This window comes from Silene latifolia, chromosome 6, assembly GCF_048544455.1.
Source record: "Silene latifolia isolate original U9 population chromosome 6, ASM4854445v1, whole genome shotgun sequence".
Classification (NCBI taxonomy): Eukaryota; Viridiplantae; Streptophyta; class Magnoliopsida; order Caryophyllales; family Caryophyllaceae; genus Silene; species Silene latifolia.
Genome location: NC_133531.1, coordinates 82,078,151 through 82,103,675, shown reverse-complemented (window position 1 = coordinate 82,103,675; position 25,525 = coordinate 82,078,151).

Below are 25,525 nucleotides of genomic sequence, written 5' to 3'. Positions count from 1 at the left end.
CGAGTAAGCAATAGCTCGATCGAGCCTTGGGGAGCTTAGGGACCACTCGATCGACCACCAAACAGCTCGATAGACCACTTGGGTCTTCAATTCAGCTCACGTCTTCACCCAAATGCCTCGTAATGCGTGCAACGACACTTCCAAGTGCAACATCTCACTCTGGGACAATCCCGTCTCCTCTAAATGCATGCAAAAAGGACGAAAAGGAGTATGGTTCCGCTACTTCCGCGATTATCCCTACAAAAAGGACAAAATACACCAAAGTAGCCAATTCGGGGCAAAATACTATAAAAACAGTATAGAAATGCATAGAAATACGTGCTGAAATAGGCCAAAAAGACTATACATTAGGCACGTATCAAGTATACTACTCAAAAAGTGGAGTGTATATTATATTATTAATTATAATATTTAAGTGTTAAATGATTACATTAATAATTAAAAATGTAAGATTGTTAAACATAAGACTTATAAGCATTTGTGGGACAAATGACAAAAGGCAAAATGGTCCATAAAAGGACCAATATTTCGGTCATAATAAGATGAGCAAAGATGCTCTTTTGTCTTATGTTAATGTTGGTTATTGTGTGAAAGAGACACTACATACTAGCCTTTACATACTACATCTTACACAATCTACCTACAATATATAAAACAAGCAAAAACTAAAAAGCAAAAGATTCTTTCTTTGCCCCATGCCAACCGGTTTTGGCACCTTATAATGAGCATTTGGTTGCTCATTTTAACACTTGCTTGTTATGCTAGTTTTACTTGTTTCTCTCTAAAATCCCCACATGCAAAATTCATTCAAACTCTCAACAAATACTAATATACCAAATCTATTACTAGAAGTAGTAATATAAGAATATTAGTATTATTAAGGTAATATTTCTACTACATATCTAGTTAATATTAGTAGAGATTTTTGGGATTCATCTTGGGTGCAATTTATTGGAGTGGCTTCTAAACTTGGAGTCTTAGGAGGATCATCCATCATTATAAGCTCAAGAACAAGTGAAGGAAGGTGACCTTACTTGTGCCCAAAATTTCGAACCAACCAACAATGTAAGGAACATTGTTTTTCTTATAAATCTTTCATTTTGTTATGCATGCACTAGATCTAAAGAACAAATAATTAACAAGTTAATTAGTTCACTATTAGAGGAGTATAATAATAGGTATATGAACCTTTCAAGTGGTATCAGAGCATAAGGATGTTGCATGCATAATCGGTTATTGTTTTTCCGAGTTAAAAGGTTAACATATAAAACTTAAAAATTTGTGATTTATAAGTATAAGCCACGAAATCACCATGCATGTTATATATTCTGGTCCTAAAATGTTTTTAGGTCATTTTTATGATTCATGGAAATTTATTGCTCATTTTAAGGATTTTTGGTCATTTTATTACATTTTTATGACTAAAATGGGAATTAAAATGCTAAAAATAGTTAAATTTCGTTTCTGACCTTGAAAAATTTATATGAACTCACATGCATATTTTACAAGTTGTGTGTAAAAGGACGAGTTAATTTGATTAATTTTGCATGATTTATGATTTTTATGAGATAAAAATGGATTAAAAGAGGTAAAATGGTTAAAATTAGTTAAATTTCGAATTAAGCCATGATCTTTTAACATGATGTCACATGCAATATTTACAGAGAGTATGTAAATTTCTAGATTTAAATATCTTCTTTAGCATGATTTATGGATTTTTGAGTAAAAATGGCATAAATAGTGACTATTTTAGCAAAAATTAGCTAAATCGTATTTCATGGCTTGAGAAAATTATTTTAAGTTGCATTAATATCCCACTAATCAGATCTAAAGTTGTAAAAATTATTGGTTTAATTTTCATGTACTTTATACATTTTATGAGATAAAAACGATAAAAATGCAACTAAATTTTCTCAAAATTAATTCGAAAATTTTAACCATGATTTTTGACATTATGAGGGTCATGGAATTATTCCAGAATGTTCAAAAATTTAAAATTCAAATTTTGAAACTTTTATGAATTAATTTGGATTTATTTCATATAAATTATGATTTTAAGGTAAAAAATGAGCATAAAATTAAATCAAGTTGAATTATTGTCAAAAATTTAGTGTTGACTGATTTTTGAGTCCTAAAATGTGTTAGGATAATTAACTTGAGCTTAGATGTGATTTAAGTGTTAATTAGTGATTTTAAAAGGTTATTATCACATATTTCCATGAAACCGGGTTATATGTACGACATATGTTAAGTAGGGCGATTTGGCACATCATTTGGCATGATAGATACATATTATAATGCTGAATATTTCAATTGTTGAATGTATTTTATTTATATAATTTTGAATTATGTAATTTTATCTTAGTATGGCCTTAGTTTTAATTAATATTACCCGTAATGAAAGGGAATATTGATTCGGTTGTAATTTAATGTGATCTCGTATCACTTTTATTTTTATTTCATTAGCTTTTCCATTTTACAAATGTATAATAGGAATAGCTTTGTATTTTTATTATTATTTGTAATCATGGAGCATCTTCAAGACGGTGCCATTCGGAAAGGTGATCCGACGAAGACGGTGTCTTGGGAGGCGTGTCACTTGAAGATTCAAGGGACCAAAGGAGTTGGTTTCCGAATATGTAATAGATTATTTGATTTTCTATTTTAGGAAGGCCATACTAGGAATTTTATTTATTGCTTTGCATTTCTCTTAATATGTTGCATGCATTGCCAAATCGCCATAACAACACATGCATTTCATATCGAGTCATCGACCGTGTCAATTATAATTATCGTAGTTCACCGCTTTAGTTCACTTAAAACGTGATAGATAATAAATTGACAAGACCTCTCACATATTAAAAATTGAGATAAAGCCTTACCAAATAGTAGAAACTCATGAAGTACCAATTTCACAAGGGAGTTAATCCGGCTTCACCGTAATACAAACCTTGTTACGTTGGCGAAGTGGGGTAGTAAAATGTTATTACATCGAAATTTGGATTGAGCTCAACGGAAGTATTGTTGACCGTAGTCGCATGTGTTCCGGGCTAAAGATGAGAATTAGAGTAATTTTTATCGACCGAGAGTTCTAAAAGTAGAATCGATTAAAGAGTTAATCCACCGAGTTATATTAATAAGGGATGAATCGGCTCACCGTGCCCAAGTTGATATGAATTTGGATCTCGGAATCATTTATGTAGTTGGGTGGAGGTCACTATATAAATGCAATACTTGTAGTTAAATTAACGAGTATTATTAAAACGATAGATGATAATTAAATTCCTTCATTTCCTATTTTGTAGTCAAAATTTGTTTTAATCAACTGCAATGGCAACTCCAAACGCGTCCGCATCCACTAGTTCCACCCCGCTTTCCAATGTGTCATGGCTACGATCCTTCATGGATCGATGTAAGTTAGAAAAGAATGGGTCCAATTTCGCCGATTGGGATGCACAACTTCGCTTGGCCGCGCAAGGTGACGACAAGCTTCGTTACCTTACCGAGGCATCTCCCACCGAACCACCTAATACTAGGTCCGCCGCTAGGCAATCCTATGAGGATTACCAAAAGGAGTCGGCCGCAATGAAAAATGTATTGATCTTTGCTATGGAGGCCGAACTCCAACGAAGTGCTATAAAGATTAGCACCGCTCATGAGATCTACATGAAGCTTGTGAACATGTTTTCACGAGCTCCTAGGGTCATTCAATATGAGGCGGCTTCCGCATTCTTTGATCTTAACATCAAAGAGGGCCAAAAGGTGAGCCCACATGTGCTCAAGTTGATGGAGCATGTTGAGACCTTGAAAATGCATAAGGTGGAAATTCCCGATGAACTCGTGATTGATCGAATTCTTCATTCCCTAAGCAAAATCAAAGCATATGTTCAATTCCGGGTGAATTTTAATATGCAAGATAAGAAAGTTTCTCTTGATGAGTTGCACAAAATGCTTGTGCAAGCCGAAAGGGACATGGGGCTAAGTGTTAGCACTACCAAAGATGTGCTCAATGTTAATCAAAAGAGCAAGGGAACTTTCAAGAAAAGCGGGAAAAAGGGAAAGAAGCGAACTCCCAACAGGAACTCAGCTAAGACTTATGAAGCAAGCACCTCCAAGCCCAAGTACAGTGCCCCCTCCGGGGACAAGTGCCACTATTGTTGTGGAGTTGGACATTGGAAGAGAAACTGCTCCAAGTATCTTGGCGACATCAAAGCCGGAAAAGTTACTCCAAAGAGGTATATATGACTATCCCTATCTTTTATGTTTCAATCTCAATTAGTATGTGATACAAGTTGTGATGATTACCCTTTTTATTGTAAATAGGGCCCCCTCCTAGCAAGGACAAAGGCAAGGAGAAGCAAGCCTAGAGGATCACGAGGAAAGCTAGAGTAGCCGACCATGGTGATGGATCAATGGAAGCTTGGCTTTTAATTTGCTTTGTCTTTAATTTTATGATGAATTTCATGTTTTTAGAACTATTTTGATTTCCTCGTGTGACTTGGAAATTGGTTTGTATCCTTTAAACACAGGTTGTATTTTGGATATTGGTGATTTGGTTTTCAACCCAAATCACTTGTTTTATTATGTTGTTTGTTCTAAAATCATCATCATTGATTACTTGCGTATAGAAACATTAGATAAACAACTCAAATTGATCAAGTAGACGATTATGATGATGGGATCATTATATGTCCATAAGCTATGAATCTGATTCTCCTTATGTCTTTGTTACTTAAAGTAACAACTTCTTTATATAAGATCAATTCTAAGAGTTGTAATGAGTTTTTGAATTCATCAAGTAGGGAATTCACGATACCATATGGACATATTATTCTAATTGGATGGTCAACCGTGAGATACCTAGAATAGAGAGTCTATTAAACCATATTACATGAATCAAACTACCATGTTTGGGATGGCCTTTTGAAGGCAAATACATTATCTTGGATAAATCCCAATACTCCGTTAAATATATATATATGTTTGTGCCTCACAAAGCTATCTCTCGAGAAATTAGGTGTATTTCTGAGAGATAGAGTGGGAGTAAATTGAATCGTCACAAACATCTCCTATAGTTGAAATGTTACTTTGTGAAAGTAATAGAATTATAGAGTGGGAGTTGGTATTGAACTATAGTCTATGAAGATAGATTGAGAGTATAGTTCAGTAGGAGTTTATCGCACATGTTTATTGTTTAAAAATATTACTTTCTGAAAGTGATAGTATTATGACCATGTTACATTTGAGCCGAACATGACCATTTTACATTTGAGCCGAAGCATTACAATCCAAAAATTGTTGCTCATGAGTAGATTTACTTTAAAGTGAGGGTCTCTTTAAAGGGAAATAGAGCTTTAGAGTACACAAATGCATAAGATTTACATAAAGATGTTGATCAAGATAAATTGTGTTAGGGATTGCCACATTTCATTAAATGAAGAATGGCAAATAAAATTTCGCTTTTCTAAAATGGGAATTTAGAGAAGGATGTGTTTAAAACACAAAACCTTAGATGAAGATCTAAGAATCCTGACATATTATGCGTAGCTATCTTAAGTAATCACAAGATGGTCTTAAGCTAGCATTAAAGGATTATACTTTTCGTTCATGTGATTATAGTGAATTGTTTCATTCACATGATTGAAGAATCATGATATACATGAAGTTAAGTGGGAGCTAGAATTGTTTCTCCATGTCATATATGTTGATAACATATTACTTATTGAGAATAATATACCAATGATCTCTTCTGGTAAGAGTAATTGGAAGACTTGGAAAGGGATGCAAAGTATTCTAGATTTTGAATCTATGTGAGAGAAAATTGGCATAGAGTTGAGAGTCTTATGAAGATAAGTTCTTTCAGATCTTTTAACATCAACAAAGTTGAATGGCTTATTCATGATGATGAAAGTGGAATCACTATGATGGAATCATAGTCGTTCACTGAACCCATTAAATTGTTGATTACATGAAATCGATTACTAATGTTTCCGTCATTAGAACGATTATGTATGCCAACAGACGCACGTGCTGTGATGTACCATAAGCTAGGTACATGATGAGTCAATAATAAGTTAATTAATAAGATGGGCTTGTGAAAGCCTTAAAGTACAATTGATGACTTGTACACATGTTTGGATGATAAACTAAGTTAAGGTGTTGAAGGGTTACACAAACTTTAGTTTCCAAACCAAAAGGGATTTGTTGAAATCCTAGGATGAATTGTTGACAAAGGAGTAAGAAACTAAGAAATGTGTTTTAGTTTCGCGCATTGCAAATTCTACAAAAGGAATCTAAGTAAATTGTGATAAAATGGTCAACGTAGGGATGAAGAGTGAATCCCTCTACAAATGACTTTATCATATGTTATGTGATAACAGTGGGAGCTTCTTTCAAGATAAAGAACTCAGATCTAGTATGAAGTCTAGACATATACTTAGAGAAATTCATGTTATTAAGAGATGACATTGAATGAAAGGAAATAGCAATTAATTAAGTTGGAATATATGGATATCGGGTATATCCACTTGCCAAGCTTGTATTGCATTTTAACTAGTGTTTTAATACACTAGAGATTATAGAATATGAAGTAGTAATAGTGTATTGACTATTCATATGTGATAATCACATTTATCGTTTGAGTTTTATTAAAACTCACCCGCCACTTTGTCGTATCCGAATGGGTTGTAGAGACAATTTGAACCCCATTAAAGTGAACTGGATTGACATGGTATTCGCCCCTAGTTATTTATATGAGGTGACGTCTCGAAGTGACTAGAGTGTGATGCGATTGATGGCAAGTTCAAGTGCCATAGGGTCATATGGGATGACTAGTCGATCACATAGGCGGTATATGATGGGACAATCACGTCGAAGCGACCGCTTATAGAGTTCTAGTAATTCATAAAGCCTAGTCGTGGCAAGAGCTACTATAGTATTCTTATGAGTCAATTCTTTTGACTAGAGACTATTCATGAAAGTTGGCACAACTTCTGATTAGCTTTGATTTATACTCTACGATTTCTTAAACGAGGTCAAACTGGGTATATTTTGGGTTATGATGGACTGTGGCTGAACGAAGGGAATAGGGCGATAGGAATTGTCCACCCCTTGTCAGGGTTGTTTGAAATCTCAAGGCCACTCGAGGAGTAGTTAACTGGAAATGCGTGGCCACGCTCGGAAGGTATCTATGATGGATAATTCCGTCGGACGTTAATCTCCGGATCGAGAAAACCACTCAAGATATGATCAAATGTAAATACGACCTGCAAGACACCTTGCATTGAGTGGGAGATTGTAATAGGACAAGAGAATTGGTGACGCACACTTGTCGAGGACAAGTGGGAGATTGTTGGGAAATGTGTCCTCAACAATAGTGCGATCACATGATTTAAATATCATAATTAAATCTCATACTAAGAATACGTGAGGGATGATTCTTTATACATGACGACCGTCATTAATCGGTAATGATTGGCTAACTAGAGTTTGACATTACTGTCGTGTGACGGTGGTGGTCAGTTGATCCCTTTAGGTCACACCTATAGGATGAAGCCCAAATAGATATTTAATTAATTGTATGCGTCTGATTAATTAATTCCTTAATTATGGGAGTGCAATTTTGCGTCTTATTTTAATGTGATTAAATAAAGATTAAATTTAGTAATTAAGTGTTATATTACTAAATTAGTTGAGGTATTAATATAAGATTTGAGGTAGAGGTAATTGGTTATTTAAAGTTACAAGAAGTTGTAATTTTAACTAACTAGTAATTATGGGACCCATTATATGATGATATAATGGTAGTATACTACTCAAAAAGTGGAGTGTATATTATATTATTAATTGTAATATTTAAGTGTTAAATGATTACATTAATAATTAAAAATGTAAGATTGTTAAACATAAGACTTATAAGCATTTGTGGGACAAATGACAAAAGGCAAAATGGTCCATAAAAGGACCAATATTTCGGTCATAATAAGATGAGCAAAGATGCTCTTTTGTCTTATGTTAATGTTGGTTATTGTGTGAAAGAGACACTACATACTAGCCTTTACATACTACATCTTACACAATCTACCTACAATATATAAAACAAGCAAAAACTAAATAGCAAAAGATTCTTTCTTTGCCCCATGCCAACCGGTTTTGGCACCTTATAATGAGCATTTGGTTGCTCATTTTAACACTTGCTTGTTATGCTAGTTTTACTTGTTTCTCTCTAAAATCCTCACATGCAAAATTCATTCAAACTCTCAACAAATACTAATATACCAAATCTATTACTAGAAGTAGTAATATAAGAATATTAGTATTATTAAGGTAATATTTCTACTACATATCTAGTTAATATTAGTAAAGATTTTTGGGATTCATCTTGGGTGCAATTTATTGGAGTGGCTTCTAAACTTGGAGTCTTAGGAGGATCATCCATCATTATAAGCTCAAGAACAAGTGAAGGAAGGTGACCTTACTTGTGCCCAAAATTTCGAACCAACCAACAATGTAAGGAACATTGTTTTTCTTATAAATCTTTCATTTTGTTATGCATGCACTAGATCTAAAGAACAAATAATTAACAAGTTAATTAGTTCACTATTAGAGCTCACAAAATAACGAACTCATAACGAATTTTTTAAAACTCGTATGAAGGAAAGCTGAGGAAAAAGCGCAGCAAGAGCTACGTCCCTTGGAAGAGGCGCAGCACCTGCTGCGTCTATTCCTGGGCGTGTCTTTCCTGCGTAAAAACCCGATGAAACAGGGATTTCATTTCATTATTTTGAAACATAAAATCTCAATTACTCTCTTAAATTCCAACCATTTCCGTCAAAATTTGATCCAAAAAGCTTGCATTTTCCATGACTAATCGAGGTATGTGTATCAATCTTGCATTTATATTTTGTATTTGTTCAAATGGGATCGACAAAATTAGGGTTTTCGACCCTAATTAGTCGAAAATTTGAGGCTTCTCCTCCAAATGATTTTGCCTTGCACAATTGACTTTGTAAATGGCCAATTGGTAGTATAAGGATCATAACCATGTATTTGTTTCGAATTTTTTTTGAGTTTTGAGCATTTGAGTGAAATTGAAACGGTTTCACAGCTAAACCGTAAATTGCTTCGAAAATAGCCTTAGGATTGCCCATTTGTGACGAAACTTGATATTTGGAATCCTTGTATGATGGGTAAACTTCCTACGATCTCTGAATTTTGGTTTGTGGTGACTTTTTCAGGACACTTTTCTAGGGCATAATCGTCGTTAAAACGAAATGCTGTCGAAATTCCGACTCGAACCCATGACTAGGCTTTAACTTAGGCTTGACTTGACCCAAATTACCACGTGAGCGGACAGGTTGGTTAAAAAATTGCCAAAGATGGCGAGAAAAGAGCGATTTCGGAGCTCCGAAAACTCGAAAGTCCCCTAATCAAGGCTTGTCGTCACTTGACGCGGCCTAAATTTACTTTAATTTTTGCAGGTGACGAGGCTTCTACGTCTGGGAGGGCTCCCATGGATGTGGACACTGCTGTTGACCCTTCTCTGGTGCTAGAGGAGGCATTGGAGGAGGCTTTCACCGCTGCTGTGATGGCTGCTGAGGACGAGGTCCTAGAGGAGGAGGCTGCTAAGGAGGAGGAGGCCCTGAGACGGGCCAACGTTGGATGAGGTGGTCGCCAGCTAAAGGGAGCACCTGTGTGGGCTGAGACCTGGGACAGTAGGCACCTGCTCTGGGCTGCGGAGGGTCACCTGTCCTACAGGTTGGTGAAGTGCTTGGTAAATAGGATTCATCACTCTTCATTCATCTTCTTTCATTCCTGTTTGTCATTCCTTTTCTTCTTCATTTGAGCTAAAGATAGCTTTTGTTTCAAATCAACATAGAAGGCCGGGAACATCAGGTCGTTCTCGGGCAATACGACGACGATGAGGTGCTACGAGAGGCTGTCGGCTGAGGAGCGGGCCATGATCGAGCGGGGAGCATTCGGTGCCTTGGTGCAGGCTTGGAGGGATATTGCAAGGAGGAAGCTTGGGGCTAACCTCAGTCTCGTCCGAGCCTTCTTGGACCGGTTTTGGGACACGACCTCCACGTTTCACATGCCTTTTGGTGAGGTGGGGGTCACTTTGGAGGACTACGGCATGATTTATGGTCTGCCGTGTGGGACTGAGGTGGTGGAGTGGCCAGAGACGGCCATGAGGGTTGACTCGGCGAAGGCCAGGAGGCTGATTGGCTTGAATATGGCGCCGAAGGCGGCTGCGGTACCTGGCTTGTGCCTAGTTCTTACGTGCGGGACTACTTCGCGAGGAAGACCCCAGCATTGGTGGTAATTGAAGGGAGGGAGATGGCTCCTCCTCCCTGCACTGCAGAGCAGAGAGTCCGCTTGTGGCTCTGGTGGTTCTTGTCTTCGACTTACCGCGGAGACAAGGGAGAGAGGCTTTCAACGAAGCTTCTTCCCTTTCTTTCTGACCTGAGCTCCCTAGGCCGTTGGGACTGGGTCACTACTGGTTTTGCGGTCCTCATCCGCTTCATGAGGGCCATGGTTCGTCCGGAGTTGATGGAGAAGGGGACTTCTCCTGCTGCTGTCGGCCCTGGACTGCTGTTGGAGGTATGAACCTTCACTTCTTTTTATGAAAGATCATTTCTTTTTCTTATCAAATCACGAAAGATCGTTGTTGATTATCTTGATTTAAAGGCGTGGCTGTACTCCTACTTTCCGAGCCTCGCGCCCAAGAGGACGGAGCCGGTGGAGAAGGCCTATCCCGTCGTGAGGGATTGGGTGATGTGCCGCACGAGGAGTCGGCGTTCCTTCCACGACGTCTGTCGGCGGGAGGTGAACGCTCTTCAGCTGGACGGCGTGAGTATTTTACCTTACATTTGTCTGTCTTACTTTCTCTTTCTTTTAGAACTGATCATAAGAATGACCCATCGTTTGCTTTTCTAGTGGGTGCCTAGGCCTTCGGAGGAGTACGCTGGCGCTCCTCCTTTCGTGGCTGAGGTCCTTCGACCTAGGAGCTCGAGCCGGCTGCTGATGAGGACGTCGATGGGTTCTGTGTGGTACTTGGGTGAGCGCTTGGCTCGACAGTGTTCTCCGGATGTCTTGACGGTCCCATCGATCCTCCTCGGACGATGTTTAGGGAGCCTTTTGAGGCTGTGAGGGAGGCTGATATGGCTGGCGTCGGTGGTGACGCCCTTCTCCTTCCTGGTGAGGACTACTCGGCGTTCCTGTACGGGAGGTTGGCGTACTGGCCGGTTGTGGTAAGTGTTTTGCCCCCTTTCATTTTTTGATCGTTTGAGCATATGATGAAGGATCACCGGTTAACGGAAATCATCTGACTTTGCAGGAGGTCGAGGCGGCGGGCATCGAGCCCCCAGAGTACCCAGAGACCCTTGAGTACACCGACACGATGGGGATGACGACGATCTCCGAGCTACGTGACTTTGACGTGGCGGTGAGAGATGCTGGTCTAGATGATTGGCAGCATCTGATCCGGAGGGTAATTCTTCTAGTCTTTATAGTTTTCGTGTAAGAACACATTTGCTCGAGTTTTCTCAATTGCTAAACATTTTCCTTTTGAAATGCAGGTCGCGCCATCTCGGTTCGTGGCTTTGTGGAGGGTAGCCAACCGGCTGCGGGCTATCGTCGTCGAGGCACTTGCTGGTGGCCGAGGACGTCAGGTATGAACCTTCCGTTTACTTTATTTTTGAGTTTTCTAATTTTCCTTTATGCTTGAAATGATTGACATGAGCCAGTTTTTCTCGTTTGCAGAGGGAGCGCGAGATGGAGCGAGAGCTTGCCCAGTCCCGAGAGGAGACGGCTCGCCTGCTGAGGGAGCTCAAGGTTCGCGACGCCGAGGTTGCTGCTCTCGAGGCGAGAGTTGCTGAGCTAGACGGCGACGAGCAGTAGCTTTCTTGTTGTTTCTTGTTTTTGGCTGTATTTTGTACATTTGTACATTTTCGGACATTCGGATTTTGTTTTGGGGCTCGAACCCTTAGTTTGGTGTACATATCCCTTTTTTGGTTGTATATATGATGGCCTGCGTGCCTTTGCTGCTGGGTTGCCTTGTTTGTACCTACAGGTTAGCTTCGAACAGGTTTGGTAGATGACGGTTTACGGCGTCATGCTGCCAAAATTTACACAGAAATCACATAGAACATGTATTTGTACATATGGCCTAAATTAGCGCAAAACAATGACTCGAAAAAGCAGAGAAATGACCAGAAATGCAAAAGTTTGGTCGGAAATGGCAAAAATGAAAAAAATTTGGTCGGAAATGACCGGACGGTAGGGAGGGTTAACCCTTAAAAAAAGAAAAAATAAAAACATGTAAGTTTGAAATGGAGAGTGAAATGATTCTCCAAAAAGGAAAAGAGGTAAAGTTCGAAAAAATGATATAATTAAATTAAATACGAAAATGTAAAAAATAAGAATAAATGAAGTTAAATTGGTGAAATGATTCCCTAAAAAGAAAATTAAAAAAGGAATGTATAAGTGTGCTAAAATGACGAAAATGTCGACATCGTCTCGATATGCGTGCCCGCGAAATTAGGAAACACGAAATATGGTAACTTGACGCGTTACCAAAATAATAACCCGTATGAATAGGAAATTATTCGTTGAGGAATTTAGGAAAGATCCAACGCGGAAAATCACAGAAAAACAGATGAGGAAGAGGCGCAGCCCTGCTGCGCCTGTTCCCCAGTGCAACCGTTCTGACGGATTTTAGGAGGCAGCTTTTAGTATAAATAGAGACGTCGAAGGAGGTTTTGTTCACATAATTCTTCCGTCTTTCTTCGTCTTATTACACAAAATTCCCAAAATAAGCCTACATCATGAATACTCTTGAAATTCGTCTAAAAGAATGGACAAATGAGTTCTCTAGTGTGGAGAAGTATGACATGGGTGCTTATAATTTTGGAGCACTCTTGAGCTTGAAGTTGATCAAGATAGTCAAACCGTTTCTCGATGCTTGTATTGACTATTGGGACCCGAATCATCACGTATTTACCTTCCCTGGAGGAGACATTTGCCCATTTCCCGAGGAGATTGCTGCGATTGGTGGTTGGGATCCGGAACATTTGCCTGCTATTCCCTCCACTTCTCAAGGGTATAAGAATAAGTTTAGAGACTTGCTTGGACTGGCCAGAGTTAATGTTGACCGTCTTGTGACTTCTAAAGGAGTGCTAATGTTGGATTTCATCGATCACTTCATCAACAAGGTTGATCCTACTGTTTCTTATGTTGCAAGGCGAAGGGTATTCGGATTCTGCCTGTTACATGTATATGTCCTTCAAGGGCATGTTGATGAGGACATGAGGGGCGACCCTCGTCTCTTGAGCCTGATTGAGCAAATGGAGCTGCGCAGGAGCCCAGCTTGTTTGTGTTTAGGAGAGATCCTATTGGGCTTGGATAACAGGAAAGCCAATCGCGACCTACCTTATTTGGGAAGTCCCATAATTCTGCAGGTAAAAGAATATTTTTGTTCTTTTTTCTTTTTTTTTACTTTTTTTTTCTTTTTCTTTTTTTTCTTCTAATACGCGCTTTTGGTAGGTTTGGCTTATGGAGCATCTTCGATTGATCGAGCTCCCAGCTAATGTTCCTTTTTACCATGCTCGTTCGATTGCAATGAGGAACAAGCTTTACATGGTGGACTTCACTCGAGTGTGCAACCACTGGGAAAACAAGTTGAAAAGTGAAGATGGCCCCTTAATTAGATGGATCGTACCGTGGTGGCACCTCAAATCTGTTACTGGAGTATCTTCCCTGGATCCTACCCGAGCTGTTCGCATTCCCGGTTTGGAGTTTATGATATGTATCTTCCCGGAGAGGTTGATGAAGGTTGGATTGAAGCAGATGATCCCAAAGCTTGACACTGTCCCGCAGACTGCCGTGGCGCTTACTACGGAGAGTCGAAGAGAGTGGGCCATCAAATGGGCTCAGAGGAACATTTGGTTCTTGAATTTTTCTTTCAGTGCTCTATGGGTATCAGATTCCTATATGCGGTGGAGGAAAGCTACTACTCCGGAGGAACGCGAGAGACTGAGGAAGCGTGAACCTGTTGACTACAAGGTTCGCGAGGTGGAGAAGGAGAAGGAGAAGCATCTGACTGAAGGAGAGGAAGAAGCCGGGTTTCGAGTTGTTCATCCTTCGAAGAAACCGAAGACTTATCCTGTCGTCGAGATGGTGGTTGGCAAGAATGGCAAAGCAAGACCACGAGAGAGACCATTGGTGATTAGGTCGGAAGTGGTGTAGGAGCGTCCGGCTCGAGGTCGCGACAAGAAGTATGATAAAAATGACAAAGGCAAAGGGAAAATGGAAGAGTAGCCTATGTCTTTTATTATTATTATTATTATTATTATTATTATTATTATTATTATTATTATTATTATTATTATTATTATTATTATTATTATTATTATTATTATTATTATTATTATTATTATTATTATTATTATTATTATTATTATTATTATTATTATTATTATTATTATTATTATTGTAATAAGAAGGTGGGGTTTTTAGAATCCTAGGCTATTTATTTTTTTATTATGATTTTATTATATAACGTATTATTATGAATGAAATAAAAGAGTTTGATTGGTTATGAAACCGTTGTGGTTTTCTTTTCATCATTCTTGTCGAATTTCAAATGCATTTGCAAATGTCCTTCTATTTACATTTAAAGTGATTAAGTGGGTTGTATCCCGTGAAGGATTGCCTACGTATTCATTAAAAAAATGAAATCAAACCCTTGCACGTAGTTCAAGTAATGTAAAAGAATAATGGTTCTAAGCAAGAGCTTGTAATGAACTTTAGAAGATAAGCATGTGCTTTACTTACTCTGAAGATGCAATTTAGTTTATTTGATGATATAAGAATGACAAATTGTCACAATGCAAGAGCAAGATGACATTAGCTTGATTCAGCTTGGCCAGGGGCCGTTTATTTCGTGCCACAAGAGCGACACGTGAGGTTACGCGAGGCGCGTTTTTGCTCCTATTCTAGGCATAATAATGTTTTAATTGGTCAAGGTTTGTTGGGTTGGCAAATTTGTTCCCGTCTAGGTCTGTGATCCTAACCGCACCCCCTGGAAGTATGGACTTGACTAGAAATGGCCCGGCCCAATTGGGTTTGAATTTTCCTCGTGGATCGACAGGTAAAAGAGCCCTAATGGATTTGAGGACCAAATCTCCTTCTTTGATGTTCCTTAGCTTAACCCTTTTGTTTAAGGCTCGTTTGATACACGCCTGATATGTCTGCACATTATGCAATGCACGTAACCTTCGTTCATCCAGGAGGATGAGCTCTTCGTATCTGTCCCTCTTCCAATCGGCTTCGGGTATTTGACTTTCGAGTAAAATACGCAAGGATGGTATTTCTAGCTCAACTGGTTGTACGGCTTCCATGCCGTAGGTCAAATAGAAAGGAGTAGCCCAGTGGGCGTCTTAACGGATATACGGTATCCCCATAAAGCAAAGGGTATCTTGCTCGGCCAATCTCTATAGTTGTCAATCATTTTCTTGAGAATTGTGACAACGTTTTTGTTTGCTGCCTCTACCACGCCATTGGTTTGTGGTCTATATGGCGAGGAGTGGTGATGCTTGATTTTGTACTTGGCTAGCAATTGTTCAGTCTCAGCTTGGAAATGTGGTCCATTGTGACTGATGATCTCATGTGGGCAACCATATCGACAGATGATATTGGTTTGTATGAACTTTGCCACGTTCTTGGCTGTAAGAGTGGTGTAGGACGCCGCTTCTACCCACTTGGTGAAGTAATCGATTGCTACTAGGATGAAACAGTGACCTCCTGTTCCGGCTGGAGTGATCTTGCCGATAATGTCAATTCCCCAAGCAGAAAATGGCCAGGGAGATGTCATGGTGTAAAGCAATGAGGGAGAAACATGTTGCACATTCCCGAAGATCTGGCAATTATGGCAATGTCTCACATATTTGATGCAATCAGATTCCATCGTGGTCCAATAATATCCTAAACGTGTGATTTTCTTTGCCATCATGGGTCCACTCATGTGAGGGCCACACTCTCCATCATGGACTTCTTCCATCACTTTTCGTGCCTGTGAATGATCAAGAGAACGTAGGATTACACCAAGAGATGTTCTTTTGTATAGCTCTCCTTGTATGAGGACGTATTGGGAAGCTAGCAAATGGATAGCGCATTGTCCCCTTTTGTCCATTTTCGGTGGATAGGTGCCGTTGAGTTTGAAGTTTAGGATTGCTTGGAACCAAGGCTCGTCCGTAATTTCCTCTTCATCGATGATTTGGTGCACATAAGCTGGCTCTGATCGTCGTTCGATGCATAAAGGCATTTCTACCATACTATCCGGCATGTTAATCAAAGATGCGAGTTTTGCAAGAGCATCCGTAAATTGATTTTGTTCTCGAGGTAGATGTAAGTAGGTTACTTGATCGAAGAATTGGGCTACTTGGTCTATTCTGGCTTGATAAGGTGCCAGGCTTTCGCTTCGTACTTTCTAAGATCCCGTAACTTGATTGATGATCAAAGAGGAATCCCCATGTACTCGAAGATTCTTGATGCCTAAACTTACTGCCGCTTGCAATCCAATGAGACAAGCTTCGTATTCTGCAGCGTTATTTGTCACCTCGAAGTCGAGTTTGACAGAGATTGGTGTATGCTCGCCTTCAGGAGAAATGAGTAACACCCCTATTCCAAATCCTCTTAAGTTCGATGCTCCATCAAAATAGAGGTCCCAGGAGTCTACATCTGTTTGGAGTATATCCTCATCCGGAAATGACCAAGTGTCTATCGTTTGTGTATCATTGATGGGATTCTCTACGAAGAATTCGGCAACGACGCACCCCTTTATGACTTTCAAAGGCACATACTTAAGATCGAACTCAGAGAGCATCAAAGTCCATCTCGCTAGACGTCCATTGAGAACGTGTTTCTCGAAGAGGTATTTGACATGATCCATTTTTGAGAATATTTTGACGGAGTAGCTAAGCATGTAGTGGCGTAGCTTCTTCGTTGCCCACACAAGAGCGAGGCATGTCTTCTCGAGTGGTGTGTATTTGCACTCCTTCTTCAAGAACTTCTTACTAAGGTAGTAGATGACTCTTTCTTATTTTCCTACGGTTTGAGCTAGCATGGCGCCCATGGCCGTTTCAGTTACCGTGAGATATAAACCAAGAGGTTGATCTCGTTGGGGTGTCATGAGCACTGGCGGTTTGGCTAGTATTTCCTTGATTCGGTCGAAAGCCTTCTGACAGTCATCATCCCACATGGTGTGATCTGTTTTCTTTAACTTCTTGAATATGGGTTCGCAGATCATGGTGAGTTTCGATATGAATCGACTGATGTATTGTACTTTGCCTAGGAATCCCCTAACTTCTTTCTCTGTTTGAGGTTGCGGCACTTCGATTAAAGCTTTGATCTTTGAAGGGTCTATTTCTATACCTCGTTGGCTAACCACGTATCCCAAGAGTTTGCCAGATGTCACTCCGAATGCGCATTTCTGGGGATTGAGCCTCATGTTGTACTTCCGTAGCCTCGAGAAGAATTTGCCAAGGTTCGCAATGTGTCCCTCTCTTTCCTTGGACTTGACAATCATGTCATCTATGTATACCTCAACTTATTTATGCATCATGTCATGTAAGAGCGTAGTTGCGGTGCGTTGGTATGTAGCTCCGACGTTGATTAACCCGAACGGCATGACCGTGTAGCAGTAGGTCCCCCATTAAGTGACAAAGGCGGTGTTATGCATGTCCTCTAAGGCCATCTTGATCTGGTTATATCCCGCGTATCCATCCATGAAGGATAGTTACGCGTGATCTGCTGTATTATCCACTAGTATGTCGATATGTGGTAGAGGAAAGTCATATTTAGGGCTTGCTTTGTTTAGGTCTCTAAAGTCAACACAAACACGGATTCTCCCATCCTTTTTGGGTACGGGTACTATGTTAGCTACCCAGTCTGAGTACTCGGAAACTTTGATGAACCCGGCTTTGAATTGTTTATCGACTTCTTCTTTGATCTTGAGAGCCCATTTTGTCCTCATTTTTCGAAGCTTCTGTTTCACGGGTTTGAACCCTGGTTTGATTGGGATTCTATGCTCTGCAATCTCCCTGTCGATCCCTGGCATATCTTTGTAGGACCAAGCAAAAACGTCTTTGAACTCGTGTAGAAGGTCTAGGAAATTGGCTCTTTCGGTGGGGCTCAGGGTTGTCCATATCCTAAGTTCTTGGGATTCTAGTTCAAATCCTACGTTGATGGGTTCGGTATCTTCTATCACTGGTCCCCCTTCCCCCTCTTGTAGTATTTCTTTGGCTATGTAGGGAGGTATCTCGATTAAGTCAGGGTCTGGGTCATTCTCATTATCATCGTAAAAAGAATTGCATTCAAGATAACACGAAGAGTAAGCAGAACCTGATTTATTCATATTAAGATTTGAGAAAAGTTGAAATAAAGAAGCCATCTGATCTGTGGTTAGTGGCGGTAAAGGGACAACAGTTGGGACATTTCCCGAACTACTGTTGCTATTAGACACTAGGCTAGATGAAACGAGGGGAGTGGGAATGATGACAGGAGGAGACTCTCTAGGAACCTCTCTAGACTCCGACTCTGACTTCGACTCTGACTCTGACTCGAATTCATCGTCTTCTGGTTCTCATTTGAACATCTCTCCTTCTCCAGTAGTGAGCATGAAGAGTCTTCCTTGACCGATTTTCTCCATCCTTTATGCTGATTGGTGTTGATTTCTGTGATTAACGCGGTAGGGTTGAAGTGATCATCTTCAAGTATCATAGTAATGATCTCGTCCTGCACGGCTCTAACAAATCGATCTTCTCCAAATAGTAGACTCACGGCTTGTTCGTCTAGGCAAGGTGTTTGACGAGTCTTGACGGTAGGAACCGTTTCTGGAGGAATGAAGTAGCAATCGTGAAAGATCTCGATTCCGGCTAACTTCCTTTCGAGATAATGCCAAGGTTCGGGAAATCCATGAAAGAATTCTTGACTTCCTTCCCTAATGAAGTATCCATTTAGGGTAGGGAGATAGGGTCGCATTTGGATTCCCACATTCTTACGGTTTTGAATTTGAGTGAGCATCTCGAAAACTTCCTCTTTGGTGGGTTTGTATCCTAATCCAAGGGGTATTCTTTGTGAATTTCCCTCCTTGTAGGGGGCAATGGTACTCCATCGGATAGGATTCAAAGGCATTTCCGGGAAGTATCCCTTGGTTTTGAGTATGTGGTTGACCACTAGGTTCGAGTATGTATTGAAGAATAATGGTGTCAATTCACTCTCTATGACATTTATGATATGGAAGCCCCCAAGCTCGTGTAATGGATCTGTAAGGACTTGATTTCTTGACTTCTTTTCGATGATTGCCTTGATGGGCGACGAAGTGATTGTCACCACCTTACCATTTAGTGGGATTTTGATTTTCTGGTGGAGTGTGGATGTTATCGCTTTGGAATCGTGAATCCAGGGTCTTCCCAGAAGTATGTTGAAGGATGCCTTAAGGTCTACTATTTGGAAATTGACCTTTTGCTCGATCGGCCCTGTGGCTATGGTTAGGTCAACAAGTCCCACCACCTTTCGTCGTGTACCATCGTATGCGCGAACACCTTGATTGGTAGGAGTCCAATCTGATTCTTTCATGCCTAATTTATATGCCGTTTTCAAGGGTATGACATTGACTGCGGAGCCATCATCTACTAAGGGCATTGGCACATTCTTCTTTAAGCAAATGACGGTGATATAAAGAGCCAAGTTATGACTAGCGCTGAAGGGTGGCAAATCCTCATCCGAGAAAGTAATAGGATTACTTAGCTTTGGTGATTCTTGGAAGACCAAGTTGCCACGTCGTCGGGTGTGGAGTTATGTGCCACATTTAGTTTGGCTAAAGCTTGCAGCAAAGCTTGGCGATGTGGGAATGAGCTTGACACTAGTTGCCAGACTGAAAGATCAGCCTTTGTCTTTTGTAGTTGCTTTAGTAGATGGTCGGTAGAGCCTTCTTCATTATCACTTGGTGTGACTACATTGGTTGGACCGTTTGCTGTGGGACCATTTTGAGAAGTTTTTTTGGTATGGACGTCCTGAACGAGTGAGGTGATCTACATCTTGATCTTCACAATTCTGGATTATTTCCTCACTGATTTTGACTAAGTAGTGTTCAGTGAGATACAGATCTTCGTCATCATCGGCCCATATTCCATTGATAGTAGCAAGCTCCCTCATTCTTATGATTTCTGCTTCTAATTGGATAATTTGGTCGACTAGTTCATCAACCATGGCTACTACTTCTTGCATTGTAGTGTTTTGAGAGAAAACTAGTGGTGCGCGTTCTCTAGGTGTGGCGTTGGGGCCACGTAAGGTTGCCACTGTACTCTCTAGTTCCGAGACTTGCCTATCCACACTTTTTGCCCATGCGATGAAATCAGTGATGGTTTGGGAAATGGTGAAGTAGTTCCCTTCATTTTCTATTGCATGAACTTCGTCTTCGACTGGGGAAATGAGATGTGAACAATCTATGGTAGATTCTTCATTTGTAATCACTAAAACTCCAAGAGGATTCTTAGTGTTGTTAGGCTTACCTCCAGGTGGTATTGGTAGGCGACCGTCTTCAATCATGTCTTGAAGTACATTTTTCAACTTGTAGCATTTCTCTGTATCATGTCCCTTACCTCTATGGTATTCGCACTATGAATTCTCATCCCAGAACTTGGATTTCTTTTCTGGTTCAGGCGTAGGGCCTATGGGTTGAAGTTTCCCGAGTTTCATCAATCTTTTCAGAGCATTGGAATACGTGTCCCCTAGATTTGTGAATTTCCTTGGAGAGGTACTCTTCTTAGATGGCTCAAGGATGTTAACTTCATCATTCTTGCTAGTTGAGCCGTAAGAACGACTTGTTGAGCCTTGGTATCCACGACCTATCGTTTTGGACAAGAGCCCTTTACGAATGTCATCTTCGATCCTTGTCCCTAGTACGGTCAAATCTTTGAAAGTCTTGATGTTTTGATATCTCAAATGATTTGCATAGATGGGCTTTAGGTTGTCCACGAATTTCTCCACAAGGGTAGCCTCATCCAGACATTCAACAAGTTGAGTACTAGTCTTCCTCCACCGACTTAGGAAATCGGTGAAACCTTCTTTGTCATTTTGAGTAAGAACATCTAAGGTGCGCATGTTGACTTGGATTTCAGAATTATCCGCATATTGTTTAGCAAACTCGATTGCGGCATCGTCCCAAGTAGCGATTTTCTTGTGATCTAGCGAATTGAACCATTGTTTTGGGATGGTGTCAAGAGATGAAGGAAAGATCCTTAAGAACATCTCGGGTTTAATGCCTTTGATAGACATATAATCCTTAAAGGCACGGATATGGTTCAAAGGGTTTTCATGCCCCTTGAATTTAGGGATATCCGTCATGTTGAAGTTGGTTGGCAACTTGGAACTTACAGCCTCATACTTGCGATTATTCTCCCTATAAATGTCATCCCCTTTAGGATACATCAATTTCTCCTCTAATTATTGGAGTCGTTTCTCAGCTGCAGTCATACCCATGGGAGGGTTTTCATCCCCGAAGTCATTCACGAAGTCATCAACGATTTCACTTTCTCGAGGAGGCATCCTCGTTTCCACGGCATATATTCGGCACTCAATGGTGTCAAGACGATCATGCACTTGGTCTTGAGTAACTTGGAGACGAGCTAGCGCGGTTAAGATTTGATCATTACTATCCTAGAGTTGATTGAAGTTCACGTCGCTTGTTCCAGGCATCTTGGAAATTGAATAAGAGATCGACGATGAATCAAAACACGATCGACCACTCTAGAACACTTACTTGAAAAGAAATGTTTGGACTCGTGAAGTGGGAGTGTGCCACTTGTGTTAGTGAGTTTTGAGGAAATGACAAAGTTTGAAAAATGTTGGTCCTAGTCAACTTTAGTGTAGTTGTAGGAGTGGACTTGAATGAGGTTTTGAAGTGGGTTTTGAGGCCCGAATTTTGACTCGATATTTGGACAGAGTTTCGGCTTGTTTTGCGCTAACATTAGGCCCAAGTTCGAAATTTTACATGTTAAAGAAGGATTTTGAATTTTACAAAAATCGTCATGGTTTTGTTTAGAAAAGGGTGATCACGTATGGTACAAACAATATACAAGCATTATAACGGGATGCTGAGTGCATTTAAATGGGTTTTGGTTTTAAAGGGTGGGTTGCCACACCGAACAATCAAACCCGAAGTCTGTGGAGAGGCTCATACCGAACAAGAGTAAGGCCGATTCCTAGTCCATTTCCTCAACTAGTGAAAGTCCTTGAGACAAACAAGAGTAAGTACCATGGTATGGATGACGTCAATCGCTATCCATCCTTAGGCCCAAATAAGAATTAGGATCGTTTAGACGGGACGATTGGTTGAATGGGTTGGGTTGGGCCTAGGAAGGCCGAATAAAACGATCTAGGAAGACCGAGTTATGAAAACCGCCAATTGTCTTGTACAAAATATTCCCTAACCTTGTTCATGTTTCACCCTTTTGGCTACTCGTAAGTGTATTATCCCCAGAAGAGTCGCCAAACTGTGGACACGGGCCACGGGGGCGCTTGGGAAACAAGTGTTTGCATTTGTGGAGTCGCCACCAATTTATTGTGAAAAATTGGAAACCGTTCGAAAACCTCGTGTCAGGTCAAGACACAAAGTAGTGACATGAACACCAAGAACTCGTTAACCTTAGCATTCTATGTCTAGAATGACTCTCGTGGATGCCAATGAACATGGGTGTTCACAGAGATCTGGAGTAAGGGGTGAGGGTACGTATTAGGAAGCTCTTTTGATCGAACACCTAATCCCGCCCGCCTCGATAGCGGCCTCTACTAATGATTAGGGAAATTGTCTATACTTGATATATTGTCGATTATATGCATGCAATGTAACATCCATAGAATTAATCCTAGCATGTGAAGATTAATACTAAGTCGGTGAAACATGTAGTTTTAGCATACAATTGGGTCGAATCGGGATTTAAGTTCAATTACATGTGAAGGCATACAAGCAATAAAAAGGTACAATGATAAATACAATAAAGGAAATTACAATAATGAAAATAACAATAATTACATCGGGTTTAATGATTTATGTCGAAAATACATCTAAAACGGATAATTTGGAAAATAAAGAATAAACAAATTAACGAACAGATTATTAGGCGATGATAAGAATAATAGTTAATTAAATACGTAAGCTAAACTAGGTCAAGGCAAAACGGGAGTTCAGAGATAGAAGTCAGCCAGGAACAGGCACAGCAGAGCTGCGCCCTCTGGAAGAGGCGCAGCAGACACTGCGTCTGTTCCTTGGCTCAGTTCTGGCTGTGAAGCCGGAATTGCAAGTCGTTAATGTTCGTTGGTGATTTTAATGCTTGATTTAATATTTACTCGGATGAAAGTGATTAGCATATTATTTACATATGATTAAGGGTCATGAAAGCAATAAACATGGATAAAAACAAATTAGGACGAATTATTTACAAGATTAATGAGGATTAATTAACAAATTAAAAACTAAACAAATTAAGTAGGTTAAATACGACGAATTAATGACGGACTAAAGATGAATATGATAATAAACAGGTGCGAATATATCAAAGATCGAATTCCAGAAATCCAATATGAATGAATCGAATTTCTACAACCCGGTTTGACTTTTGTGACGAAAACCCGCAAATATTAATTACTTGGGATTTGAGTTGGGAATTAATGAGATGAATTAATTATGAAGAATTATGAATTACAGGTTAAAGTTATCATGCTTAAATTGTCGTGTTAGTGAAACAATGAACATTCGAAAACAAAGTGAAAAACAAAAGGACGAACAAAAGACAAAGGAAGAAGAAAGGAAGCAGAAACTGCAACAGCCTCACGAAGAGGCGTAGCAGTTGCTGCGTCCTTTCTCGACGGTTGTCCTCTGATAATCCGTAAAAAGGGTTTTAAGCAAAGGGTTTTAGAACTCGGTTTTAACTGTATTTTCGACATAAACCTTACAATATGATTACAAAAGATAAATAACAATAAATAAAAGAGAGATTTACACCCTCAGACTTACATGTTTGACGAAACGAGATGAATTAAGTTTACGATTAGTGATGCTCTACTCGAATGTAACGAAAGTGCCTTCGTAAGAGGAAAACGATTAAGATTGATTAAAGTTGATTATGGTGGAGTTGGTCAAATTGGTCGGTCATGCAAAACGAGGCTGGTACTCGAAAGGATCCGAGCTTACGTGGTCGAAAGTTCAAGCACGTAGACGTCAAAAAGTACGAACGTGGTCTAAAATGCTAAGGGAGAAGAGAAGGGCGGACACTCGCGTAAGAAATATGTGAGACCAAAGGTCTCTATTTATACTAATCACACGGAGGAAGTAGGGTTTTTCGGAGAAAATTTGGAAGTGAATCTCGAAAAGATATGAAAAGATATGAAAAAATACGCAGAAAAGGACTTGGGAAGAGGCGCAGCAGGCACTGCGTCTCTTGGAAGAGGCGCAGCACCTGCTGCGTCTATTCCCAAGTGGTTTCCTCCTGCGGAAGAAAGATTTCCGTGTTTAGTTTATGGAATAACGGAATAATTTGGTTTTCCTTAATATTTTGTGTGAATATTACGGGAAATTGTTTACCAAAGATTAAAAGATTGTAAAAGATTTATAAAATATGGAATAGAAATATCCGGAACATTCCAGAACATTCCGACTCGGCATTTTAATGGTTGTCAGAAAATGAAGACGGTTTTAGGCCCGGACTCCAAATGTACTCTAATTACTACCAAAACGACCGTATCGGCACGTAGATGACATTTAAGAGGTAGACATAAATGTTTGAGCGATCACTTGACAATAAACTTACGAATTGTCACAAATCGTTTCGCGTACCAAACATGCGGCCCAATCATCACCGGGTGGTTTGCGGGAGGTGCAGAAATGAGGTATCTACAACAAGTGTTTGAGCTATCATTTGACGATAAACTTACGAACAGTCATAAATCGTTCCATGTACCAAACATGCGGCCCAATCATCACCGGGTGGTTTGCGGGAGGTGCAGAAATGAGGTATCTACAGAGCCCCCACTTTGACTGAGGCTTGGACAAGGCGAAAGTCAAAGTATAGCCATCAGGTCAATCGAAGATTACAACCTAACGACTATGGCGACGTGAGGCGGCTCAAGGGGTCTGAGCCAAGGACCTGTTGTCGAGAACATTTTAGAGCCTGTCGACTATCGTGGAGGGTCGTTTAAAGTCCATTAGACTACATAAGGAGGCTCGCCAGCCATAAGAAGGGGCTATACCTGAAATTCCTTGAAACTCCTTACTCTGTCGGACTCCAAGGGGAAGGCAAAACGTAATATTGAAGGATTGAAGGGGGCAGCTGGACGTCGGCAGGAACTGCTGGGAGAAATCTGCTTGGGTCAGTCTTCAAACAAATTTCAGCAAAACTCGAGATTGATGTTTAACCCCACGTGTTGAGAGGGATGATGGGTTGTCCGGAACTCTCGCTGGGGAAACATA